At 55.3% G+C, this 13,492-nt stretch overlaps 1 protein-coding gene across 1 annotated transcript in view; it reads left to right on the top strand.

The window, feature by feature from the left end:
- IL31RA (interleukin 31 receptor A) overlaps positions 1-13,492 on the top strand; it is an 88,078-nt gene that overhangs the window by 12,987 nt on the left and 61,599 nt on the right. The window lies entirely within an intron of this gene.

Here is a 13,492-nt window from a genome sequence, read left to right as displayed (position 1 = left end):
TTGGTCAGGAACGGAGGAGGAGCAGGCACGACCCACGGTCCGCAGCGGACTGTGGCCGCTGTCACCCGCCGTGGGAGTGCTGGAAGCCAAGGGGCCTCCCGGAGGTCCGATAGCTCTTCCCCTTCTGACCAAGTGGCAGCCGAGTCAGGGTGGAGGCCAGGGACACAGGTCCCGGGGTACTGACTGAAGATGTGACAGTCTCGTCGATTCTGGCCACATCTAGTCAGGGGTTTCAGGCAGCGTTAGAAGCTGACGACAGCCTGAAAGCTCTTAAGGAGCAGGCGGCACAGCCTCCCTCGGACTCGGACCCGGAGCGAGTGGTCTGGGACCAAGGACGGCTGTACCGGGCCACGGTCCAGCAGGGTTCACCGGAGGCGTGGCCCAGGGACCGACAGTTGGTGGTACCCTATCCGTTCCGGACGGAGTTGTTGCGGATCGCACATGAGATTCCGATGGCCGGACACCTAGGGATCGCTAAGACCAAGGCCAGGTTAAACCAGCATTTCTACTGGCCAAAAATGGGGGCCGATGTGGCTGCCTACTGCCGTTCGTGTGAAACCTGTCAGAGAGTGGGGAAGGCGGGGCCACACCCCAAAGCCCCACTAGTATCTCTGCCAATCATCGATGAGCCTTTCAGGAGGGTGGCTGTGGATCTGGTCGGCCCGCTGGCCATCCCCAGCAGCTCCGGGAAACGCTTCATACTGACGGTAGTGGACTATGCCACCCGGTACCCAGAAGCAGTGGCCTTGTCGTCCATTCGGGCTGACAAGGTGGCCACCGCATTGCTGGAGATTTTCTCCCGAGTGGGTTTTCCCCAGGAAATGCTCACTGACCGGGGGACCCAATTCATGTCCCAGCTGATGGAGGCCCTCTCTAAGCAAGTCCAGGTGCGACATCTGGTGGCCAGCCCGTACCATCCACAGACTAATGGCCTGTGCGAGCGGTTCAATGGCACCTTAAAGCAGATGCTTAAGATGTTGGTCGACTCCCATGGGCGTGACTGGGAGCGGTATCTCCCACACCTGTTATTTGCTTACCGGGAGGTTCCACAGGCCTCAACAGGATTCTCACCGTTTGAGCTCCTGTACGGGCGACGTGTGCGGGGCCCCCTGGCTCTGGTGAAAGAGGCTTGGGAAGGGGATTTGGCCACCCCTGGAGTGTCGGTTATCGAGTATGTCGTGCGCTTCCGGGACAAAATGCAGGCCTTGACGCAACTGGTACACGACAATATGGCTCAAGCCCAGGCCGATCAGAAGCGTTGGTACGACCAGAACGCTTGTGAGAGGACCTACCAAGTGGGTCAAAAGGTGTGGGTACTGGTCCCCGTACCACAGGACAAGCTTCAGGCAGCCTGGGAAGGCCCATACCTCGTGTACCAGCAGCTCAACCCTGTAACGTACCTGGTCACCCTGGACCCTGCCCGTGGAAGGCGGAAGCCCTTCCATGTGAACATGATGAAGGCACATCATGAGCGGGAGGCATGTGCGCTCCCCGTGTGCAACCTGCCCGAGGAGGGAGAAGCGGAAACCCTCTTGGATATGCTAGCCCAGGTTAGGGCAGGCGGATCCATTGAGGATGTGGAGGTTGGCCACCAGCTCTTGGAGGACCAACGGTCCCAGCTGTGGGCCACCCTACACCCCTTCCGGGGGTTGTTTACCAACCAGCCCGGAAGGACTAACTTGGCTGTCCATCACGTGGACACTGGGGATCATCCCCCGATCCGGCGTTCAGCATATCGGGTCTCCCTGGAGGTGCAGCAACACATGCGCCAGGAGATTGACGAGATGCTGAAGCTGGGGGTGATCCAGGCATCCAACAGCGCTTGGGCCTCGCCTGTAGTCCTCGTCCCTAAGAAGGACCGAACCACTCGGTTCTGCGTGGACTACAGGGGGCTCAATGCTGTCACAGTCGCCGATGCGTACCCAATGCCACGCATCGATGACCTGCTCGATCAGTTGGCCGGGGCTCAGTACCTGACCATCATGGATCTGAGCCGGGGATATTGGCAGATCCCCCTGACTCGCAAGGCCAGGGAACGCTCTGCCTTTATTACCCCATTTGGACTGTACGAGTCCACGGTGATGCCATTCGGGATGAGGAATGCCCCTGCCACCTTCCAGCGGATGGTCAACACCCTGCTCAAGGGACTTGAAGGGTACGCGGCCGCGTACCTGGATGACATTGCCGTCTTCAGTCCCACCTGGGAGGACCACCTAGAGCATCTAGCACAGGTGCTCAGGCGGATCCACCGGGCAGGTTTGACCATCAAGCCGGGAAAGTGTCAGCTGGCCATGAGCGAGGTCCAGTACCTCGGTCACCGGGTAGGTGGGAGAACACTGAAGCCCGAGCCTGAGAAAGTGGAGGCCATCGCATCCTGGCCCACCCCCAGGACCAAGAAGCAGGTGATGTCCTTCTTGGGGACCGCTGGGTACTATAGGAGGTTTGTTCCATGCTATAGTAGCCTGGCAAAGCCCTTGACGGACCTCACCAAGAAGAAGCTGCCCTCTGCAGTCGATTGGACAATGGACTGCGAGACAGCCTTCCGGGCCCTAAAGGACGCCCTGTCCAGCCCGCCCGTGCTACAGGCAGCCGACTTCACGCGGCCGTTTGTAGTACAGACCGACGCCAGTGACTTCGGCCTCGGTGCGGTGCTCAGCCAGGTGGACTCTGCGAGCCAAGAGCACCCAGTCTTGTACCTGAGCAGGAAGCTGTTACCAAGGGAAGTGGCCTATTCCACGATGGAGAAGGAGTGCCTGGCCATAGTGTGGGCCCTGCAGCGTCTGCAACCCTATCTATACGGGCGCCACTTCATCGTGGAGACGGACCACAATCCCCTCAGCTGGTTGCACACCGTCTCTGGGACGAATGGGCGATTGTTGCGATGGAGCCTTGCGCTCCAGCAATACAACTTCACCATTCGCCACAAAAGGGGCCGTGACCACGGTAACGCAGACGGGCTGTCCCGACAAGGAGAGGTCGCGGACGGGCGCACGGGGGAACACCGGAGTGTGCTGCCCCCTAGCGCCCTCAAAAGGGGGGAGGTGTGAGGCAAACCCTGGGGTATGAAGATGAATTATGACTTCCAGTCATAATCGCTCTCATCACTCCATGGCAGTGCCCCCTCCCTTCTTGTCTCAGATGTCCAGCATCTGTGAAGGTGACAAATCCCATGGCCATCTCCTGTGATATGGAGATTAGGTGATGTGGGAACAATGGACACAGGATGACTCCCTGCCGTGACCCTGTGGTAGGAGCTGCTATCTCATTAGCAAGCTTGGAAGTATCCAGACAGAACGACTCCAGTAAAAAATGGTTCATATCTCGCAAGCCATATTTCCGATAAATATGGCAACCATAAAAATGGTGTCTCTGCATGCGGACGATGCTGGCACACCCTTTTTTTATGGGAGCGGGAGCTTGGGAAATACCCCAGGCGTGATATCAGCCAATGGGGAACTAGTAGACAAGTCATGAGTCCTCTCGTTCTGTAGCTAAATTCATAGCTGTCACAATGAGAGCGTCGGCGTCCGCCTACGACGCTCCCAGGCCAAGTTATGGCCATATTCCATGTTGTGGATTTTGTCCATAACTCCAGCCAGGGGTGGAGCAGTGCTCCCTCTGAGGTCACTAAGGTAGGAGGGGACCTGGATTTGCCCAGGTTGATAACCCTACTTCGGCCATTTTCCAGTGTTCTTTCGCTGGGGGTCACGTGCAGGAAACATCTGTGGGAGTTCCTAGAAACCTGGTCTACAGCGCCCCCCTGTGGCCAGACGCACAAGGTAACTGATTGAATTGCATACCTGTTTGTAAACCATGCTTTATCTGTAACTGTACTCTAACATATGTATATTCTGTAGATTCCCTATTATATATATTGTAGTTTCTAGTGTGCTTTAGGCTGATTAAATTATATAATTAATCTTGGGCTGTTCTGTTATCTCGATCTTGAATCCCACGTCTGTGTGTTCGGCTAATAGTTACCGTGAAGCGGTTGGTGGCAGCGAGTTTGTGCCAAGGATTATTGTGGGGAGGCCAGTGAGATTCGGGGAGGTTTTATATATTCCGCCCGCGGAGGTCGGGGGAATATATACCCTACTCTCACCGGGGACCCTTCAATAATCGGCATAAGTAGTATAGCGGCCTCCTTGCTTATTGTCGGGCAATTCCATAATTGGCCTGACTATAAGAGGGGCGCTAGAGAGCGCGTCACGTGCTCTGTCTGTCGGTCGGGAGGTATAACGGAGGGGTGACCCCCACTTGTTACCCCCCGATTGTGACGTACTGGTAGCCAGCGCGGGGGATTTCTGAGTGACCCCCCCGGTGGTTTGTGACAGGCCTGGGCGTCCACGGATGACAACAGTGGTGGATGATCGCCACATACTTTTTGGTGAAGAAGAACCCGTTCACAACATCAACTGAAGTCCAGAACACTCTCAGTGAAGTAGGTGTATCTGTCTCTAAGTCAACAGTAAAGAGAAGACTCCATGAAAGTAAATACAAAGGGTTCACATCTAGATGCAAACCATTCATCAATTCCAAAAATAGACAGGCCAGAGTAACATTTGCTGAAAAACACCTCATGAAGCCAGCTCAGTTCTGGAAAAGTATTCTATGGACAGATGAGACCAAGATCAACCTGTACCAGAATGATGGGAAGAAAAAAGTTTGGAGAAGAAAGGGAACGGCACATGATCCAAGGCACACCACATCCTCTGTAAAACATGGTGGAGGCAACGTGATGGCATGGGCATGCATGGCTTTCAATGGGACTGGGTCACTTGTGTTTATTGAAGACATAACAGCAGACAAGAGTAGCCGGATGAATTCTGAAGTGTACCGGGATATACTTTCAGCCCAGATTCAGCCAAATGCTGCAAAGTTGATCGGACGGCGCTTCATAGTACAGATGGACAATGACCCCAAGCATACAGCCAAAGCTACCCAGGAGTTTGTGAGGTAAATCCGGAGATATGACGATAAATCATGATATTCAAGTATGTCAGGAAGCCCTCTCCTGGTGTCACCCCCCCTTTCCTTCACACAACTGGTTTAGCAACAAATTCCATGGCCATGTCCTGTGATATGGAAATTAGGTGGCTTTAGGACAATGGACACAGGATGACTCCCTGCCGTCACCCTGTAGTAGGAGCTGCTATCTAATTAGCAAGGCTCTGGAAGTAGCCAGACAGAACGACTCCAGTAAAAAATGGTTCATATCTCGCAAGCCATATTTCCGATAAATATGGCAACCATAAAAATGGTGTCTCCGCATGTGGACGATGCCGGCACCCCCTTTTTATGGGAGCAGGACATTGGGAAATGCCCCAGGCGTGATATCAGCCAATGGGGAACTGGCAGACAGGTCATGAGTCCCCTCGTTCTGTAGCTAAATTCATAACTGTCACAATGAGAGCATTGGCGTCCGCCTACGACGCTCCCAGGCAAAGTTATGGCCCATATTCCATGTTGTGGATTTTGTCCATAACTCCAGCCAGGGGTGGAGCAGTGCTCCCTGTGAGGTCACTAAGGTAGGAGGGGACCTGGATCTGCCCAGGTTGATAACCCTACTTCGGCCATTTTCCAGTGTTCTTCTGCTCGGGGGCCTGGTTGGGAAAGACCTGTGAGGGAGTTCCTGGAAACCTGGTCTACAGCGCCCCCCTGTGGCCAGACGCAACAAGGTAACTGCTGGAACTGTGTATGCCTGTTTGTAACCCATGCTTTGATTGTAACTGTACTCTGACATATGTATATTCTGTAGATTCCCTATTGTATATATTGTAGTTCTAGTGTGCTTTAGGCTGATTAAATTATATAATTAATCTTGGGCTGTTCTGTTATCTCGATCTTGAATCCCACGTCTGTGTGTTCGGCTAATAGTTACCGTAAATCGGTTGGTGGCAGCGAATTGTGCCAAGGATTATTGTGGGGAGGCCAGTGAGATTCGGGGAGATTTTATATATTCCGCCCGCGGAGGTCGGGGGAATATATACCTTACTCTCACCGGGGACCCTTCAATAATCGGCATAAGTAGTATAGCGGCCTCCTTGCTTATGGTCGGGCAATTCCATAATTGGCCTGACTATAAGAGGGGCGCTAGAGAGCGCGTCACGTGCTCTGTCTGTCGGTCGGGAGGTATAAAGGAGGGGTGACCCCCACTTGTTACCCCCCGATTGTGACGTACTGGTAGCCAGCGCGGGGGATTTCTGAGTGACCCCCCCGGTGGTTTGTGACATATTGGTGGCAGCGGTGGGATCGAGATAATAGTGTGTGTGAGTGTGAGACCCATACTCCCAGACACTAAAGACTGCCTGCAGCAGCTGTGGCTGCTGGGGTCTTCAGACTAGCTCAACACTAGAGTGTCAGAGTGCAGATACTGTAAGGTGTGTGGAGGCATCAGGTGTCAGTTCTGTGTCAGTGACCAAAAGTCTGCAAGAATGGCTGATGGCACCAGGAGCAGAGCTATGCAACTGGCCAATGCTAAGGCAGGAGCCGAAGAGAGGGAGGACGGTGCTGTGGACAGCAATGAGGAGGTTGCCCACGAGTCCTCCAGGAGCTCGACGCCAGAAAACCGTTCTGCCGAGGACATTGCGCAACCTGGCACTGCTGGACAAGATGAGGAGGAGCTCACCCAAGGTTCCTCAACGAGCCAGATGCCAGCCCTCCGCTCTGAAAGGGACAGTGAATCGCCTAGCTCTGCAGCGTGCCGCAGATCACCACGTGCCATTCCACCGAGCCTGGGAGGCTCGGATAGCCTTCTTCAAATGGCTATGGCCCTTCTCCAGGCTGGAGACCAGAAGGGCTACAAGGAACTCCTGGCAGAGCGCAGGGCAGAGCGGCACGCAGAGCGTGAGGCTGCGGAGCGAGAGCGGCAGGCAGCGCGTGAAGAGCGAGAGCGAGAGCGACAGGCAGACCGTGACTACCAGCTGCAGCTAGCTCAGCTCCGGCCCTCATCAGCCACACGTGACCTTCGAGACACCAAACTTCCAAAGGTCCGTGTTGAGGACTTCCCAGTGCTGGAGAAGGATGGAGACTTGGACTCTTTCTTGACTGCTTTTGAACGGACTTGCTTGCAGCACCATCTGGACAAGGACCAGTGGGCCAAATACCTGACCCCCCGTTTAAGGGGTAAGGCCCTGGATGTCCTTGGGGACTTGCCTGCTGAGGCAGATCAGGGCTACGACACCATCAAGCGGGCCCTGATCCAACAGTACAACCTCACTCCAGAGTCCTACCGCAAGAAGTTCCGGAGCCTACAGAAGGGACCAAAGGACTCCTGGGCTGACCACCGGCGGGCACTTGCCCGAGCTGCCGACCACTGGACCCAAGGCCTGCAGCTTTCCACCGGACCGGAGATCCTGGACTTGTTCATCACGGAGCAACTCTTGTGGAACTGCCCTGAGGATCTCCGCCAGTTCATCCGAGACCAGAAGCCAAAGGGGTCCACGGCTACAGCTGCCCTTGCCGATGACTACACCAACAACCGGGCCCCTGAGGCCAGGAGAGCGGCCACCAGCAGCACCTGGAGAGGGGGTAAGATGAATTCTGCGACTGCCCCACCTGCCCCTAGACTGCAGGGGGTGTCCCCCTCAACTCCCCTCTCCAGGCCCGTGGCAGAGCCAAGACGGTGCCACCAGTGCAACCTACCTGGACACTTCAAGGCCATGTGCCCTCAGCGTCCCAAGGCCCCGGCTCCGTCCCCGTCCCAAGGGCCGCCCAAGGTGTATTGTGTGGGTGGGGGTGGTGGTAGGTCCCTGGACAGCTTCCAACCTGTCACCGTCGGCCGGTCTGTGACCATAGGACTGCGAGACAGCGCCTCGGAGGTGACTCTGGTGCGGCCTGAGATGGTGTCCCCCCAAGACTTGATCCCTGGAAAAACCCTCGCTGTCTCCGGGATTGGAGGCACTGACCCGGCGCTGCCTGTTGCTGACATTTATGTTGACTGGGGCGCAGGGCGGGGGGTGAGGGAGGTGGGGGTAACTGATCGGATCCCCGCAAACGTGCTACTTGGGACAGATTTGGGGCAGATAACCTCCCAGTTTGGGCCCCAACCAAGGGCTGAACCTTCAGCCAGTGCTGACATGCCTCCGGACAATGTTAATGTGTCATCTATGAATGATGTAAGGGAGGAGGGAGTGAACTCTGATATTTCTGCTTGCATAGACACCATAGACACACACTCAGCTGCAGCTGTGACAGGGGAGGGGGTCAGAGAAAGGTGTGACAATGCCTCTACAAGTAACCAGCCTGTGAGCTGGGATCTGCTGCCCTCTGCAGGGATAAGCAGAGAGCAGGGTGCTGCAGGGGGAGGACCAGTGTGTGGGGTGGGGGCTACCACAGCAAATGTGGGGTCCCCAGAGATTTCACAGCGGGGTTCTGTTGCTGCAGGAGGGGAACAGGCAGGTGAGATTGGGGCCGGTCCAGGAGCGGAAGTGCTCCCAGGTAAGATCTCGGTGCATGGTTCCCCCACAACCGGGGTGTCAGGAAGCCAGGTAGGTCTGCCTGAACCGGCGACTTGGTCAGGAACGGAGGAGGAGCAGGCACGACCCACGGTCGCAGCGGCTGTGGCCGCTGTCACCCGCAGTGGGAGTGCTGGAAGCCAAGGGGCCTCCCGGAGGTCCGATAGCTCTTCCCCTTCTGACCAAGTGGCAGCCGAGTCAGGTGGAGGCCAGGACACAGGTCCCGGGGTACTGACCGAAGATGTGACAGTCTCGTCGATTCTGGCCACATCTAGTCAGGGGTTTCAGGCAGCGTTAGAAGCTGACGACAGCCTGAAAGCTCTTAAGGAGCAGGCGGCACAGCCTCCCTCGGACTCGGACCCGGAGCGAGTGGTCTGGGACCAAGGACGGCTGTACCGGGCCACGGTCCAGCAGGGTTCACCGGAGGCGTGGCCCAGGGACCGACAGTTAGTGGTACCCTATCCGTTCCGGACGGAGTTGTTGCGGATCGCACATGAGATTCCGATGGCCGGACACCTAGGGATCGCTAAGACCAAGGCCAGGTTGAACCAGCATTTCTACTGGCCAAAAATGGGGGCCGATGTGGCTGCCTACTGCCGTTCGTGTGAAACCTGTCAGAGAGTGGGGAAGGCGGGGCCACGCCCCAAAGCCCCACTGGTATCTCTGCCAATCATCGATGAGCCTTTCAGGAGGGTGGCTGTGGATCTGGTCGGCCCGCTGGCCATCCCCAGCAGCTCCGGGAAACGCTTCATACTGACGGTAGTGGACTATGCCACCCGGTACCCAGAAGCAGTGGCCTTGTCGTCCATTCGGGCTGACAAGGTGGCCACCGCATTGCTGGAGATTTTCTCCCGAGTGGGTTTTCCCCAGGAAATGCTCACTGACCGGGGGACCCAATTCATGTCCCAGCTGATGGAGGCCCTCTGTAAGCAAGTCCAGGTGCGACATCTGGTGGCCAGCCCGTACCATCCACAGACTAATGGCCTGTGCGAGCGGTTCAATGGCACCTTAAAGCAGATGCTTAAGATGTTGGTCGACTCCCATGGGCGGGACTGGGAGCGGTATCTCCCACACCTGTTATTTGCTTACCGGGAGGTTCCACAGGCCTCAACAGGATTCTCACCGTTTGAGCTCCTGTACGGGCGACGTGTGCGGGGCCCCCTGGCTCTGGTGAAAGAGGCTTGGGAAGGGGATTTGGCCACCCCTGGAGTGTCGGTTATCGAGTATGTCATGCGCTTCCGGGACAAAATGCAGGCCTTGACGCAACTGGTACACGACAATATGGCTCAAGCCCAGGCCGATCAGAAGCGTTGGTACGACCAGAACGCTTGTGAGAGGACCTACCAAGTGGGTCAAAAGGTGTGGGTACTGGTCCCCGTACCACAGGACAAGCTTCAGGCAGCCTGGGAAGGCCCATACCTCGTGTACCAGCAGCTCAACCCTGTAACGTACCTGGTCACCCTGGACCCTGCCCGTGGAAGGCGGAAGCCCTTCCATGTGAACATGATGAAGGCACATCATGAGCGGGAGGCATGTGCGCTCCCCGTGTGCAACCTGCCCGAGGAGGGAGAAGCGGAAACCCTCCTGGATATGCTAGCCCAGGTTAGGGCAGGCGGATCCATTGAGGATGTGGAGGTTGGCCACCAGCTCTTGGAGGACCAACGGTCCCAGCTGTGGGCCACCCTACACCCCTTCCGGGGGTTGTTTACCAACCAGCCCGGAAGGACTGACTTGGCTGTCCATCACGTGGACACTGGGGATCATCCCCCGATCCGGCGTTCAGCATATCGGGTCTCCCTGGAGGTGCAGCAACACATGCGCCAGGAGATTGACGAGATGCTGAAGCTGGGGGTGATCCAGGCATCCAACAGCGCTTGGGCCTCGCCTGTAGTCCTCGTCCCTAAGAAGGACCGAACCACTCGGTTCTGCGTGGACTACAGGGGGCTCAATGCGGTCACGGTCGCCGATGCGTACCCAATGCCACGCATCGATGACCTGCTCGATCAGTTGGCCGGGGCTCAGTACCTGACCATCATGGATCTGAGCCGGGGATATTGGCAGATCCCCCTGACTCGCAAGGCCAGGGAACGCTCTGCCTTTATTACCCCATTTGGACTGTACGAGTCCACGGTGATGCCATTCGGGATGAGGAATGCCCCTGCCACTTTCCAGCGGATGGTCAACACCCTGCTCAAGGGACTTGAAGGGTACGCGGCCGCGTACCTGGATGACATTGCCGTCTTCAGTCCCACCTGGGAGGACCACCTAGAGCATCTAGCACAGGTGCTCAGGCGGATCCACCGGGCAGGTTTGACCATCAAGCCGGGAAAGTGTCAGCTGGCCATGAGCGAGGTCCAGTACCTCGGTCACCGGGTAGGTGGGAGAACACTGAAGCCCGAGCCTGAGAAAGTGGAAGCCATCGCATCCTGGCCCACCCCCAGGACCAAGAAGCAGGTGATGTCCTTCTTGGGGACCGCTGGGTACTATAGGAGGTTTGTTCCATGCTATAGTAGCCTGGCAAAGCCCTTGACGGACCTCACCAAGAAGAAGCTGCCCTCTGCAGTCGATTGGACAATGGACTGCGAGACAGCCTTCCGGGCCCTAAAGGACGCCCTGTCCAGCCCGCCCGTGCTACAGGCAGCCGACTTCACGCGGCCGTTTGTAGTACAGACCGACGCCAGTGACTTCGGCCTCGGTGCGGTGCTCAGCCAGGTGGACTCTGCGAGCCAAGAGCACCCAGTCTTGTACCTGAGCAGGAAACTGTTACCAAGGGAAGTTGCCTATTCCACGATGGAGAAGGAGTGCCTGGCCATAGTGTGGGCCCTGCAGCGTCTGCAACCCTATCTATACGGGCGCCACTTCATCGTGGAGACGGACTACAATCCCCTCAGCTGGTTGCACACCGTCTCTGGGACGAATGGGCGATTGTTGCGATGGAGCCTTGCGCTCCAGCAATACAACTTCACCATTCGCCACAAAAGGGGCCGTGACCACGGTAACGCAGACGGGCTGTCCCGACAAGGAGAGGTCGCGGACGGGCGCACGGGGGAACACCGGAGTGTGCTGCCCCCTAGCGCCCTCAAAAGGGGGGAGGTGTGAGGTAAATCCGGAGATATGACGATAAATCATGATATTCAAGTATGTCAGGAAGCCCTCTCCTGGTGTCACCCCCCCTTTCCTTCACACAACTGGTTTAGCAACAAATTCCATGGCCATGTCCTGTGATATGGAAATTAGGTGGCTTTAGGACAATGGACACAGGATGACTCCCTGCCGTCACCCTGTAGTAGGAGCTGCTATCTAATTAGCAAGGCTCTGGAAGTAGCCAGACAGAACGACTCCAGTAAAAAATGGTTCATATCTCGCAAGCCATATTTCCGATAAATATGGCAACCATAAAAATGGTGTCTCCGCATGTGGACGATGCCGGCACCCCCTTTTTATGGGAGCAGGACATTGGGAAATGCCCCAGGCGTGATATCAGCCAATGGGGAACTGGCAGACAGGTCATGAGTCCCCTCGTTCTGTAGCTAAATTCATAACTGTCACAATGAGAGCATTGGCGTCCGCCTACGACGCTCCCAGGCAAAGTTATGGCCCATATTCCATGTTGTGGATTTTGTCCATAACTCCAGCCAGGGGTGGAGCAGTGCTCCCTGTGAGGTCACTAAGGTAGGAGGGGACCTGGATCTGCCCAGGTTGATAACCCTACTTCGGCCATTTTCCAGTGTTCTTCTGCTCGGGGGCCTGGTTGGGAAAGACCTGTGAGGGAGTTCCTGGAAACCTGGTCTACAGCGCCCCCCTGTGGCCAGACGCAACAAGGTAACTGCTGGAACTGTGTATGCCTGTTTGTAACCCATGCTTTGATTGTAACTGTACTCTGACATATGTATATTCTGTAGATTCCCTATTGTATATATTGTAGTTCTAGTGTGCTTTAGGCTGATTAAATTATATAATTAATCTTGGGCTGTTCTGTTATCTCGATCTTGAATCCCACGTCTGTGTGTTCGGCTAATAGTTACCGTAAATCGGTTGGTGGCAGCGAATTGTGCCAAGGATTATTGTGGGGAGGCCAGTGAGATTCGGGGAGATTTTATATATTCCGCCCGCGGAGGTCGGGGGAATATATACCTTACTCTCACCGGGGACCCTTCAATAATCGGCATAAGTAGTATAGCGGCCTCCTTGCTTATGGTCGGGCAATTCCATAATTGGCCTGACTATAAGAGGGGCGCTAGAGAGCGCGTCACGTGCTCTGTCTGTCGGTCGGGAGGTATAAAGGAGGGGTGACCCCCACTTGTTACCCCCCGATTGTGACGTACTGGTAGCCAGCGCGGGGGATTTCTGAGTGACCCCCCCGGTGGTTTGTGACAGAGTTCATGAGTGCAAAAAAGTGGAACATTCTGCAATGGCCAAGTCAATCACCAGATCTTAACCCAATTGAGCATGCATTTCACTTGCTCAAATCCAGACTTAAGACGGAAAGACCCACAAACAAGCAAGACCTGAAGGCTGCGGCTGTAAAGGCCTGGCAAAGCATTAAGAAGGAGGAAACCCAGCGTTTGGTGATGTCCATGGGTTCCAGACTTAAGGCAGTGATTGCCTCCAAAGGATTCGCAACAAAATATTGAAAATAAAAATATTTTGTTTGGGTTTGGTTTATTTGTGCAATTACTTTTGACCTCCTAAAATGTGGAGTGTTTGTAAAGAAATGTGACAATTCCTACAATTTCTATCAGATATTTTTGTTCAAACCTTCAAATTAAACGTTACAATCTGCACTTGAATTCTGTTGTAGAGGTTTCATTTCAAATCCAATGTGGTGGCATGCAGAGCCCAACTCGCCAAAATTGTGTCACTGTCCAAATATTTCTGGACCTAACTGTACATTACATTACTGACCCTAAGTTACCTCCTGTATTATACTCCAGAGCTGCACTCACTATTCTGCTGGTGCAGTCACTGTGTACATACATTACATTACTGATCCTGTACTGATCCTGAGTTACATCCTGTATTATACTCCAGAGCTG

This window comes from Anomaloglossus baeobatrachus, chromosome 1, assembly GCF_048569485.1.
Source record: "Anomaloglossus baeobatrachus isolate aAnoBae1 chromosome 1, aAnoBae1.hap1, whole genome shotgun sequence".
NCBI classification, from domain to species: domain Eukaryota; kingdom Metazoa; phylum Chordata; class Amphibia; order Anura; family Aromobatidae; genus Anomaloglossus; species Anomaloglossus baeobatrachus.
Note: the sequence above shows the minus strand (reverse complement) of the source record. Positions and strands in the feature narration are given on the sequence as shown.